The sequence below is a fragment of the Phyllobates terribilis genome, unplaced genomic scaffold, assembly GCF_046119375.1.
Source record: "Phyllobates terribilis strain yellow unplaced genomic scaffold, ASM4611937v1 Scaffold_572__1_contigs__length_1044912, whole genome shotgun sequence".
NCBI classification, from domain to species: Eukaryota; Metazoa; Chordata; class Amphibia; order Anura; family Dendrobatidae; genus Phyllobates; species Phyllobates terribilis.
Window position 1 is genome coordinate 236,222 of NW_027363332.1, and position 13,089 is coordinate 249,310.

At 45.7% G+C, this 13,089-nt stretch overlaps 9 non-coding genes and 1 pseudogene across 9 annotated transcripts; all 10 read right to left on the reverse strand.

The window, feature by feature from the left end:
• Window positions 1-989: 989 nt before the first annotated feature.
• Window positions 990-1,180, reverse strand: LOC141233240 (U2 spliceosomal RNA). Its single transcript, XR_012299390.1, has one exon. It is a non-coding gene; the product is annotated as a U2 spliceosomal RNA (small nuclear RNA).
• Window positions 1,181-2,295: 1,115 nt separating this feature from the next.
• LOC141233149 (U2 spliceosomal RNA) lies at window positions 2,296-2,486 on the reverse strand. Its single transcript, XR_012299302.1, has one exon. It is a non-coding gene; the product is annotated as a U2 spliceosomal RNA (small nuclear RNA).
• Window positions 2,487-3,601: 1,115 nt separating this feature from the next.
• Window positions 3,602-3,792, reverse strand: LOC141233150 (U2 spliceosomal RNA). Its single transcript, XR_012299303.1, has one exon. It is a non-coding gene; the product is annotated as a U2 spliceosomal RNA (small nuclear RNA).
• A 1,115-nt stretch (window positions 3,793-4,907) lies between these two features.
• Window positions 4,908-5,091, reverse strand: LOC141233283 (U2 spliceosomal RNA). Its single transcript, XR_012299426.1, has one exon. It is a non-coding gene; the product is annotated as a U2 spliceosomal RNA (small nuclear RNA).
• Window positions 5,092-5,885: 794 nt separating this feature from the next.
• LOC141233321 (U2 spliceosomal RNA) lies at window positions 5,886-5,977 on the reverse strand (annotated as a pseudogene).
• Window positions 5,978-7,092: 1,115 nt separating this feature from the next.
• Window positions 7,093-7,283, reverse strand: LOC141233237 (U2 spliceosomal RNA). Its single transcript, XR_012299387.1, has one exon. It is a non-coding gene; the product is annotated as a U2 spliceosomal RNA (small nuclear RNA).
• A 1,115-nt stretch (window positions 7,284-8,398) lies between these two features.
• On the reverse strand, window positions 8,399-8,589 carry LOC141233152 (U2 spliceosomal RNA). Its single transcript, XR_012299305.1, has one exon. It is a non-coding gene; the product is annotated as a U2 spliceosomal RNA (small nuclear RNA).
• Window positions 8,590-9,704: 1,115 nt separating this feature from the next.
• LOC141233153 (U2 spliceosomal RNA) lies at window positions 9,705-9,895 on the reverse strand. The gene has a single exon (XR_012299306.1). It is a non-coding gene; the product is annotated as a U2 spliceosomal RNA (small nuclear RNA).
• Window positions 9,896-11,010: 1,115 nt separating this feature from the next.
• On the reverse strand, window positions 11,011-11,201 carry LOC141233154 (U2 spliceosomal RNA). The gene has a single exon (XR_012299307.1). It is a non-coding gene; the product is annotated as a U2 spliceosomal RNA (small nuclear RNA).
• Window positions 11,202-12,313: 1,112 nt separating this feature from the next.
• Window positions 12,314-12,504, reverse strand: LOC141233221 (U2 spliceosomal RNA). The gene has a single exon (XR_012299372.1). It is a non-coding gene; the product is annotated as a U2 spliceosomal RNA (small nuclear RNA).
• Between the last annotated feature and the right edge of the window lie 585 nt (window positions 12,505-13,089).

Genomic DNA, 13,089 nt, shown 5'->3' on the forward strand with positions numbered 1-13,089 from the left:
TTTTCGGCTTGCTGCTGCTGCAATCCACGCGTTTTAGATCTGCATAACTCCACCTCTTTAAACACAGCACCTTCACCCCCTGCTGTTCCCACCCGCCTCAACACCGTTGGAAGGGAGGAGAACCAATTAAGGCGGGGGGTGGGGTGGAACGAGCAGCTGTCTACCCTTAGCAGGAGGGCTCCTGATTACATACCTCTCCTGCTGCTGCTGCTGCTGGCTGTCCAGCAGCAGACTGAAGGTGGCTGCTGCTGTGCACAGGTATATAAAGGCTCAGAGCCTATTATGACACGCGCAGCCAGCGTTCCATTGCCACATTCCATCTACTGCAGGCAGGATACCTGGCTGGCTGAATGTCGCTGAGAAGCTCACAGAGACCGCCATAAGCAACAGTTTAACAGAATGCCACAGACTAATCAACCAAACTTTTTGGGTTGGGTTCTCTTTTATAGTCTGCAGGCATTAAATGAAAGAAGTCAGTGTTCCAGCAGAAGGAGACAACGTTTCAGAAAAGGCATTGTAGCAAACCAAAAAAGAAATTTTAAGCGCAGCAGAGTAACCAGCGCACATACCTGTTAGCTCAGGTGAGTTTAAAAGGCTGCTGTTGATAACAAGGGCATTTGCTAAATAGATGGTGTGTGTGCAACAATATACTGAAAGGTCAATTATATTGTGCAGCTTATCTCACCACCTGTAGTTATTTAGGTGAAAGCTCCAAAATGCTTGCCTAATATGTCTGTTTATCCAAAAGGAAGTAAAAAGGGAGAGCTAGAAAGATAGCATTGCATCACATTACATGGCAATGCAATGCACAGTTGCTGAAGTTGAACCAAAATGAGCTTGTAATCTGGCTTCTGCAACTTTGAACATGAAAAATCCAATGAGGAGAAGAAAAGCAAAGCCAAAGAGTCCATCCCAAAATCCGACAAACAAGCAAAATGAACAAAAAACATTGAATTCAATTCTTTCTGATTTTAGAAACTGCATTAAAGAAGGGGTGCACCGGTCCTGGAGATACTGCAATACCAGGTCAATGCGTGGAGTGGACAGAGCAAGCTCTTTTTCCATTTCCCTGTTCTAAAAATCCATTTAATATATGGTCCCCAGATAGGGGACGTATCAGATATTAAACTGATAAGAACAGATACTACGCTTGATCTTAGCCAAAAGGCCGAGAAGCGATAACCAGAATTGGTTTCAAACTACGGAGCCACCCAAGGATCCTGAAAAGTCCATTTGTGGAGATGAGCTCCTGGACTCCCGTTAAGAAGACATGTTGTCAACCTCTAGATCCCTTACATGCCTGCACTTTTCGGCTTGCTGCTGCTGCAATCCACGCGTTTTAGATCTGCATAACTCCACCTCTTTAAACACAGCACCTTCACCCCCTGCTGTTCCCACCCGCCTCAACACCGTTGGAAGGGAGGAGAACCAATTAAGGCGGGGGGTGGGGTGGAACGAGCAGCTGTCTACCCTTAGCAGGAGGGCTCCTGATTACATACCTCTCCTGCTGCTGCTGCTGCTGGCTGTCCAGCAGCAGACTGAAGGTGGCTGCTGCTGTGCACAGGTATATAAAGGCTCAGAGCCTATTATGACACGCGCAGCCAGCGTTCCATTGCCACATTCCATCTACTGCAGGCAGGATACCTAGCTGGCTGAATGTCGCTGAGAAGCTCACAGAGACCGCCATAAGCAACAGTTTAACAGAATGCCACAGGCTAATCAACCAAACTTTTTGGGTTGGGTTCTCTTTTATAGTCTGCAGGCATTAAATGAAAGAAGTCAGTGTTCCAGCAGAAGGAGACAACGTTTCAGAAAAGGCATTGTAGCAAACCAAAAAAGAAATTTTAAGCGCAGCAGAGTAACCAGCGCACATACCTGTTAGCTCAGGTGAGTTTAAAAGGCTGCTGTTGATAACAAGGGCATTTGCTAAATAGATGGTGTGTGTGCAACAATATACTGAAAGGTCAATTATATTGTGCAGCTTATCTCACCACCTGTAGTTATTTAGGTGAAAGCTCCAAAATGCTTGCCTAATATGTCTGTTTATCCAAAAGGAAGTAAAAAGGGAGAGCTAGAAAGATAGCATTGCATCACATTACATGGCAATGCAATGCACAGTTGCTGAAGTTGAACCAAAATGAGCTTGTAATCTGGCTTCTGCAACTTTGAACATGAAAAATCCAATGAGGAGAAGAAAAGCAAAGCCAAAGTGTCCATCCCAAAATCCGACAAACAAGCAAAATGAACAAAAAACATTGAATTCAATTCTTTCTGATTTTAGAAACTGCATTAAAGAAGGGGTGCACCGGTCCTGGAGATACTGCAATACCAGGTCAATGCGTGGAGTGGACAGAGCAAGCTCTTTTTCCATCTCCCTGTTCTAAAAATCCATTTAATATATGGTCCCCAGATAGGGGACGTATCAGATATTAAACTGATAAGAACAGATACTACACTTGATCTTAGCCAAAAGGCCGAGAAGCGATAACCAGAATTGGTTTCAAACTACGGAGCCACCCAAGGATCCTGAAAAGTCCATTTGTGGAGATGAGCTCCTGGACTCCCGTTAAGAAGACATGTTGTCAACCTCTAGATCCCTTACATGCCTGCACTTTTCGGCTTGCTGCTGCTGCAATCCACGCGTTTTAGATCTGCATAACTCCACCTCTTTAAACACAGCACCTTCACCCCCTGCTGTTCCCACCCGCCTCAACACCGGTGGAAGGGAGGAGAACCAATTAAGGCGGGGGGTGGGGTGGAACGAGCAGCTGTCTACCCTTAGCAGGAGGGCTCCTGATTACATACCTCTCCTGCTGCTGCTGCTGCTGGCTGTCCAGCAGCAGACTGAAGGTGGCTGCTGCTGTGCACAGGTATATAAAGGCTCAGAGCCTATTATGACACGCGCAGCCAGCGTTCCATTGCCACATTCCATCTACTGCAGGCAGGATACCTGGCTGGCTGAATGTCGCTGAGAAGCTCACAGAGACCGCCATAAGCAACAGTTTAACAGAATGCCACAGACTAATCAACCAAACTTTTTGGGTTGGGTTCTCTTTTATAGTCTGCAGGCATTAAATGAAAGAAGTCAGTGTTCCAGCAGAAGGAGACAACGTTTCAGAAAAGGCATTGTAGCAAACCAAAAAAGAAATTTTAAGCGCAGCAGAGTAACCAGCGCACATACCTGTTAGCTCAGGTGAGTTTAAAAGGCTGCTGTTGATAACAAGGGCATTTGCTAAATAGATGGTGTGTGTGCAACAATATACTGAAAGGTCAATTATATTGTGCAGCTTATCTCACCACCTGTAGTTATTTAGGTGAAAGCTCCAAAATGCTTGCCTAATATGTCTGTTTATCCAAAAGGAAGTAAAAAGGGAGAGCTAGAAAGATAGCATTGCATCACATTACATGGCAATGCAATGCACAGTTGCTGAAGTTGAACCAAAATGAGCTTGTAATCTGGCTTCTGCAACTTTGAACATGAAAAATCCAATGAGGAGAAGAAAAGCAAAGCCAAAGAGTCCATCCCAAAATCCGACAAACAAGCAAAATGAACAAAAAACATTGAATTCAATTCTTTCTGATTTTAGAAACTGCATTAAAGAAGGGGTGCACCGGTCCTGGAGATACTGCAATACCAGGTCAATGCGTGGAGTGGACAGAGCAAGCTCTTTTTCCATCTCCCTGTTCTAAAAATCCATTTAATATATGGTCCCCAGATAGGGGACGTATCAGATATTAAACTGATAAGAACAGATACTACACTTGATCTTAGCCAAAAGGCCGAGAAGCGATAACCAGAATTGGTTTCAAACTACGGAGCCACCCAAGGATCCTGAAAAGTCCATTTGTGGAGATGAGCTCCTGGACTCCCGTTAAGAAGACATGTTGTCAACCTCTAGATCCCTTACATGCCTGCACTTTTCGGCTTGCTGCTGCTGCAATCCACGCGTTTTAGATCTGCATAACTCCACCTCTTTAAACACAGCACCTTCACCCCCTGCTGTTCCCACCCGCCTCAACACCGTTGGAAGGGAGGAGAACCAATTAAGGCGGGGGGTGGGGTGGAACGAGCAGCTGTCTACCCTTAGCAGGAGGGCTCCTGATTACATACCTCTCCTGCTGCTGCTGCTGCTGGCTGTCCAGCAGCAGACTGAAGGTGGCTGCTGCTGTGCACAGGTATATAAAGGCTCAGAGCCTATTATGACACGCGCAGCCAGCGTTCCATTGCCACATTCCATCTACTGCAGGCAGGATACCTGGCTGGCTGAATGTCGCTGAGAAGCTCACAGAGACCGCCATAAGCAACAGTTTAACAGAATGCCACAGACTAATCAACCAAACTTTTTGGGTTGGGTTCTCTTTTATAGTCTGCAGGCATTAAATGAAAGAAGTCAGTGTTCCAGCAGAAGGAGACAACGTTTCAGAAAAGGCATTGTAGCAAACCAAAAAAGAAATTTTAAGCGCAGCAGAGTAACCAGCGCACATACCTGTTAGCTCAGGTGAGTTTAAAAGGCTGCTGTTGATAACAAGGGCATTTGCTAAATAGATGGTGTGTGTGCAACAATATACTGAAAGGTCAATTATATTGTGCAGCTTATCTCACCACCTGTAGTTATTTAGGTGAAAGCTCCAAAATGCTTGCCTAATATGTCTGTTTATCCAAAAGGAAGTAAAAAGGGAGAGCTAGAAAGATAGCATTGCATCACATTACATGGCAATGCAATGCACAGTTGCTGAAGTTGAACCAAAATGAGCTTGTAATCTGGCTTCTGCAACTTTGAACATGAAAAATCCAATGAGGAGAAGAAAAGCAAAGCCAAAGAGTCCATCCCAAAATCCGACAAACAAGCAAAATGAACAAAAAACATTGAATTCAATTCTTTCTGATTTTAGAAACTGCATTAAAGAAGGGGTGCACCGGTCCTGGAGATACTGCAATACCAGGTCAATGCGTGGAGTGGACAGAGCAAGCTCTTTTTCCATCTCCCTGTTCTAAAAATCCATTTAATATATGGTCCCCAGATAGGGGACGTATCAGATATTAAACTGATAAGAACAGATTTTTTTTTTTTTTTTTATCGAAAGCCCGAATTCGTGTACAAAACCCGAGTGCGCTTAAAAAAGTGACAAGTGCCACAAAAAAAATGCACTAGGATGCTGGTCTTCTTGAAACCCTCTCCAAAAGGAGAAGGGTCCCCCAAACCATTCCCCGTCCCTCCGAGCCAAAAGGCCACAGCGAGGAACAGGGACAAAAAGCCACCTCCAGCCGAAGCCAGAGGCGACCCAATCTTACCCCCAGCACCTGCCCGAGTTCTCACCCGAGCAAGGCACTGGGAGCCAAAGACTGTGCTCCCCTCCCAGAAGAGGGGAGCCAACAACGCTCTCCTCCCGAAAGAGGAGAGCCAGGGGGGTTCAGGGGGGAGCGGAACCTGATGGCCACACACTCCCCCCCTAGACCTGCCAAGAGAGGAACCCGTAAGGGAACCGCATCCCGACAAAATCCTAGTAGGACGTGACACACGTGAATAAGTGGACACACAGTGACAAAGAAATTAAATAAATAGTGAAGGTTTCACAGTATAATACTGCCCGGACCTTCGAGCGGGAATTGAAAAATTCCCCATCCTAAGGCCAGAAGGCCCGGAATAAGGGTGTGTGCGAAGAAAGAAAATTTGAAGTGCTTGTGCAAATGTGCCATAAACTCAAGTGGGGTTCCCAATCCCAGTGAGTTAAGGCACCCCAGGGTCACCACTCCTGGGGCACTTCACACTTCGGGCTTTCGATCTTCCCCGGCCCAATGGCGTCGATCCTGGGGGGCCATGCTTTCCACCAGATGACGATATTAGCCACCTGGCGTACTAACAAGCGCCTAAACCCCAGTGTGCATAATGTATCAATCTACTAGGGCGGCCAACATCCAAAACCGCCTTTTCGAAAGATACTACACTTGATCTTAGCCAAAAGGCCGAGAAGCGATAACCAGAATTGGTTTCAAACTACGGAGCCACCCAAGGATCCTGAAAAGTCCATTTGTGGAGATGAGCTCCTGGACTCCCGTTAAGAAGACATGTTGTCAACCTCTAGATCCCTTACATGCCTGCACTTTTCGGCTTGCTGCTGCTGCAATCCACGCGTTTTAGATCTGCATAACTCCACCTCTTTAAACACAGCACCTTCACCCCCTGCTGTTCCCACCCGCCTCAACACCGTTGGAAGGGAGGAGAACCAATTAAGGCGGGGGGTGGGGTGGAACGAGCAGCTGTCTACCCTTAGCAGGAGGGCTCCTGATTACATACCTCTCCTGCTGCTGCTGCTGCTGGCTGTCCAGCAGCAGACTGAAGGTGGCTGCTGCTGTGCACAGGTATATAAAGGCTCAGAGCCTATTATGACACGCGCAGCCAGCGTTCCATTGCCACATTCCATCTACTGCAGGCAGGATACCTGGCTGGCTGAATGTCGCTGAGAAGCTCACAGAGACCGCCATAAGCAACAGTTTAACAGAATGCCACAGACTAATCAACCAAACTTTTTGGGTTGGGTTCTCTTTTATAGTCTGCAGGCATTAAATGAAAGAAGTCAGTGTTCCAGCAGAAGGAGACAACGTTTCAGAAAAGGCATTGTAGCAAACCAAAAAAGAAATTTTAAGCGCAGCAGAGTAACCAGCGCACATACCTGTTAGCTCAGGTGAGTTTAAAAGGCTGCTGTTGATAACAAGGGCATTTGCTAAATAGATGGTGTGTGTGCAACAATATACTGAAAGGTCAATTATATTGTGCAGCTTATCTCACCACCTGTAGTTATTTAGGTGAAAGCTCCAAAATGCTTGCCTAATATGTCTGTTTATCCAAAAGGAAGTAAAAAGGGAGAGCTAGAAAGATAGCATTGCATCACATTACATGGCAATGCAATGCACAGTTGCTGAAGTTGAACCAAAATGAGCTTGTAATCTGGCTTCTGCAACTTTGAACATGAAAAATCCAATGAGGAGAAGAAAAGCAAAGCCAAAGAGTCCATCCCAAAATCCGACAAACAAGCAAAATGAACAAAAAACATTGAATTCAATTCTTTCTGATTTTAGAAACTGCATTAAAGAAGGGGTGCACCGGTCCTGGAGATACTGCAATACCAGGTCAATGCGTGGAGTGGACAGAGCAAGCTCTTTTTCCATCTCCCTGTTCTAAAAATCCATTTAATATATGGTCCCCAGATAGGGGACATATCAGATATTAAACTGATAAGAACAGATACTACACTTGATCTTAGCCAAAAGGCCGAGAAGCGATAACCAGAATTGGTTTCAAACTACGGAGCCACCCAAGGATCCTGAAAAGTCCATTTGTGGAGATGAGCTCCTGGACTCCCGTTAAGAAGACATGTTGTCAACCTCTAGATCCCTTACATGCCTGCACTTTTCGGCTTGCTGCTGCTGCAATCCACGCGTTTTAGATCTGCATAACTCCACCTCTTTAAACACAGCACCTTCACCCCCTGCTGTTCCCACCCGCCTCAACACCGTTGGAAGGGAGGAGAACCAATTAAGGCGGGGGGTGGGGTGGAACGAGCAGCTGTCTACCCTTAGCAGGAGGGCTCCTGATTACATACCTCTCCTGCTGCTGCTGCTGCTGGCTGTCCAGCAGCAGACTGAAGGTGGCTGCTGCTGTGCACAGGTATATAAAGGCTCAGAGCCTATTATGACACGCGCAGCCAGCGTTCCATTGCCACATTCCATCTACTGCAGGCAGGATACCTGGCTGGCTGAATGTCGCTGAGAAGCTCACAGAGACCGCCATAAGCAACAGTTTAACAGAATGCCACAGACTAATCAACCAAACTTTTTGGGTTGGGTTCTCTTTTATAGTCTGCAGGCATTAAATGAAAGAAGTCAGTGTTCCAGCAGAAGGAGACAACGTTTCAGAAAAGGCATTGTAGCAAACCAAAAAAGAAATTTTAAGCGCAGCAGAGTAACCAGCGCACATACCTGTTAGCTCAGTTGAGTTTAAAAGGCTGCTGTTGATAACAAGGGCATTTGCTAAATAGATGGTGTGTGTGCAACAATATACTGAAAGGTCAATTATATTGTGCAGCTTATCTCACCACCTGTAGTTATTTAGGTGAAAGCTCCAAAATGCTTGCCTAATATGTCTGTTTATCCAAAAGGAAGTAAAAAGGGAGAGCTAGAAAGATAGCATTGCATCACATTACATGGCAATGCAATGCACAGTTGCTGAAGTTGAACCAAAATGAGCTTGTAATCTGGCTTCTGCAACTTTGAACATGAAAAATCCAATGAGGAGAAGAAAAGCAAAGCCAAAGAGTCCATCCCAAAATCCGACAAACAAGCAAAATGAACAAAAAACATTGAATTCAATTCTTTCTGATTTTAGAAACTGCATTAAAGAAGGGGTGCACCGGTCCTGGAGATACTGCAATACCAGGTCAATGCGTGGAGTGGACAGAGCAAGCTCTTTTTCCATCTCCCTGTTCTAAAAATCCATTTAATATATGGTCCCCAGATAGGGGACGTATCAGATATTAAACTGATAAGAACAGATACTACACTTGATCTTAGCCAAAAGGCCGAGAAGCGATAACCAGAATTGGTTTCAAACTACGGAGCCACCCAAGGATCCTGAAAAGTCCATTTGTGGAGATGAGCTCCTGGACTCCCGTTAAGAAGACATGTTGTCAACCTCTAGATCCCTTACATGCCTGCACTTTTCGGCTTGCTGCTGCTGCAATCCACGCGTTTTAGATCTGCATAACTCCACCTCTTTAAACACAGCACCTTCACCCCCTGCTGTTCCCACCCGCCTCAACACCATTGGAAGGGAGGAGAACCAATTAAGGCGGGGGGTGGGGTGGAACGAGCAGCTGTCTACCCTTAGCAGGAGGGCTCCTGATTACATACCTCTCCTGCTGCTGCTGCTGCTGGCTGTCCAGCAGCAGACTGAAGGTGGCTGCTGCTGTGCACAGGTATATAAAGGCTCAGAGCCTATTATGACACGCGCAGCCAGCGTTCCATTGCCACATTCCATCTACTGCAGGCAGGATACCTGGCTGGCTGAATGTCGCTGAGAAGCTCACAGAGACCGCCATAAGCAACAGTTTAACAGAATGCCACAGACTAATCAACCAAACTTTTTGGGTTGGGTTCTCTTTTATAGTCTGCAGGCATTAAATGAAAGAAGTCAGTGTTCCAGCAGAAGGAGACAACGTTTCAGAAAAGGCATTGTAGCAAACCAAAAAAGAAATTTTAAGCGCAGCAGAGTAACCAGCGCACATACCTGTTAGCTCAGGTGAGTTTAAAAGGCTGCTGTTGATAACAAGGGCATTTGCTAAATAGATGGTGTGTGTGCAACAATATACTGAAAGGTCAATTATATTGTGCAGCTTATCTCACCACCTGTAGTTATTTAGGTGAAAGCTCCAAAATGCTTGCCTAATATGTCTGTTTATCCAAAAGGAAGTAAAAAGGGAGAGCTAGAAAGATAGCATTGCATCACATTACATGGCAATGCAATGCACAGTTGCTGAAGTTGAACCAAAATGAGCTTGTAATCTGGCTTCTGCAACTTTGAACATGAAAAATCCAATGAGGAGAAGAAAAGCAAAGCCAAAGAGTCCATCCCAAAATCCGACAAACAAGCAAAATGAACAAAAAACATTGAATTCAATTCTTTCTGATTTTAGAAACTGCATTAAAGAAGGGGTGCACCGGTCCTGGAGATACTGCAATACCAGGTCAATGCGTGGAGTGGACAGAGCAAGCTCTTTTTCCATCTCCCTGTTCTAAAAATCCATTTAATATATGGTCCCCAGATAGGGGACGTATCAGATATTAAACTGATAAGAACAGATACTACACTTGATCTTAGCCAAAAGGCCGAGAAGCGATAACCAGAATTGGTTTCAAACTACGGAGCCACCCAAGGATCCTGAAAAGTCCATTTGTGGAGATGAGCTCCTGGACTCCCGTTAAGAAGACATGTTGTCAACCTCTAGATCCCTTACATGCCTGCACTTTTCGGCTTGCTGCTGCTGCAATCCACACGTTTTAGATCTGCATAACTCCACCTCTTTAAACACAGCACCTTCACCCCCTGCTGTTCCCACCCGCCTCAACACCGTTGGAAGGGAGGAGAACCAATTAAGGCGGGGGGTGGGGTGGAACGAGCAGCTGTCTACCCTTAGCAGGAGGGCTCCTGATTACATACCTCTCCTGCTGCTGCTGCTGCTGGCTGTCCAGCAGCAGACTGAAGGTGGCTGCTGCTGTGCACAGGTATATAAAGGCTCAGAGCCTATTATGACACGCGCAGCCAGCGTTCCATTGCCACATTCCATCTACTGCAGGCAGGATACCTGGCTGGCTGAATGTCGCTGAGAAGCTCACAGAGACCGCCATAAGCAACAGTTTAACAGAATGCCACAGACTAATCAACCAAACTTTTTGGGTTGGGTTCTCTTTTATAGTCTGCAGGCATTAAATGAAAGAAGTCAGTGTTCCAGCAGAAGGAGACAACGTTTCAGAAAAGGCATTGTAGCAAACCAAAAAAGAAATTTTAAGCGCAGCAGAGTAACCAGCGCACATACCTGTTAGCTCAGGTGAGTTTAAAAGGCTGCTGTTGATAACAAGGGCATTTGCTAAATAGATGGTGTGTGTGCAACAATATACTGAAAGGTCAATTATATTGTGCAGCTTATCTCACCACCTGTAGTTATTTAGGTGAAAGCTCCAAAATGCTTGCCTAATATGTCTGTTTATCCAAAAGGAAGTAAAAAGGGAGAGCTAGAAAGATAGCATTGCATCACATTACATGGCAATGCAATGCACAGTTGCTGAAGTTGAACCAAAATGAGCTTGTAATCTGGCTTCTGCAACTTTGAACATGAAAAATCCAATGAGGAGAAGAAAAGCAAAGCCAAAGAGTCCATCCCAAAATCCGACAAACAAGCAAAATGAACAAAAAACATTGAATTCAATTCTTTCTGATTTTAGAAACTGCATTAAAGAAGGGGTGCACCGGTCCTGGAGATACTGCAATACCAGGTCAATGCGTGGAGTGGACAGAGCAAGCTCTTTTTCCATCTCCCTGTTCTAAAAATCCATTTAATATATGGTCCCCAGATAGGGGACGTATCAGATATTAAACTGATAAGAACAGATACTACACTTGATCTTAGCCAAAAGGCCGAGAAGCGATAACCAGAATTGGTTTCAAACTACGGAGCCACCCAAGGATCCTGAAAAGTCCATTTGTGGAGATGAGCTCCTGGACTCCCGTTAAGAAGACATGTTGTCAACCTCTAGATCCCTTACATGCCTGCACTTTTCGGCTTGCTGCTGCTGCAATCCACGCGTTTTAGATCTGCATAACTCCACCTCTTTAAACACAGCACCTTCACCCCCTGCTGTTCCCACCCGCCTCAACACCGTTGGAAGGGAGGAGAACCAATTAAGGCGGGGGGTGGGGTGGAACGAGCAGCTGTCTACCCTTAGCAGGAGGGCTCCTGATTACATACCTCTCCTGCTGCTGCTGCTGGCTGTCCAGCAGCAGACTGAAGGTGGCTGCTGCTGTGCACAGGTATATAAAGGCTCAGAGCCTATTATGACACGCGCAGCCAGCGTTCCATTGCCACATTCCATCTACTGCAGGCAGGATACCTGGCTGGCTGAATGTCGCTGAGAAGCTCACAGAGACCGCCATAAGCAACAGTTTAACAGAATGCCACAGACTAATCAACCAAACTTTTTGGGTTGGGTTCTCTTTTATAGTCTGCAGGCATTAAATGAAAGAAGTCAGTGTTCCAGCAGAAGGAGACAACGTTTCAGAAAAGGCATTGTAGCAAACCAAAAAAGAAATTTTAAGCGCAGCAGAGTAACCAGCGCACATACCTGTTAGCTCAGGTGAGTTTAAAAGGCTGCTGTTGATAACAAGGGCATTTGCTAAATAGATGGTGTGTGTGCAACAATATACTGAAAGGTCAATTATATTGTGCAGCTTATCTCACCACCTGTAGTTATTTAGGTGAAAGCTCCAAAATGCTTGCCTAATATGTCTGTTTATCCAAAAGGAAGTAAAAAGGGAGAGCTAGAAAGATAGCATTGCATCACATTACATGGCAATGCAATGCACAGTTGCTGAAGTTGAACCAAAATGAGCTTGTAATCTGGCTTCTGCAACTTTGAACATGAAAAATCCAATGAGGAGAAGAAAAGCAAAGCCAAAGAGTCCATCCCAAAATCCGACAAACAAGCAAAATGAACAAAAAACATTGAATTCAATTCTTTCTGATTTTAGAAACTGCATTAAAGAAGGGGTGCACCGGTCCTGGAGATACTGCAATACCAGGTCAAAGCGTGGAGTGGACAGAGCAAGCTCTTTTTCCATCTCCCTGTTCTAAAAATCCATTTAATATATGGTCCCCAGATAGGGGACGTATCAGATATTAAACTGATAAGAACAGATACTACACTTGATCTTAGCCAAAAGGCCGAGAAGCGATAACCAGAATTGGTTTCAAACTACGGAGCCACCCAAGGATCCTGAAAAGTCCATTTGTGGAGATGAGCTCCTGGACTCCCGTTAAGAAGACATGTTGTCAACCTCTAGATCCCTTACATGCCTGCACTTTTCGGCTTGCTGCTGCTGCAATCCACGCGTTTTAGATCTGCATAACTCCACCTCTTTAAACACAGCACCTTCACCCCCTGCTGTTCCCACCCGCCTCAACACCGTTGGAAGGGAGGAGAACCAATTAAGGCGGGGGGTGGGGTGGAACGAGCAGCTGTCTACCCTTAGCAGGAGGGCTCCTGATTACATACCTCTCCTGCTGCTGCTGCTGCTGGCTGTCCAGCAGCAGACTGAAGGTGGCTGCTGCTGTGCACAGGTATATAAAGGCTCAGAGCCTATTATGACACGCGCAGCCAGCGTTCCATTGCCACATTCCATCTACTGCAGGCAGGATACCTGGCTGGCTGAATGTCGCTGAGAAGCTCACAGAGACCGCCATAAGCAACAGTTTAACAGAATGCCACAGACTAATCAACCAAACTTTTTGGGTTGGGTTCTCTTTTATAGTCTGCAGGCA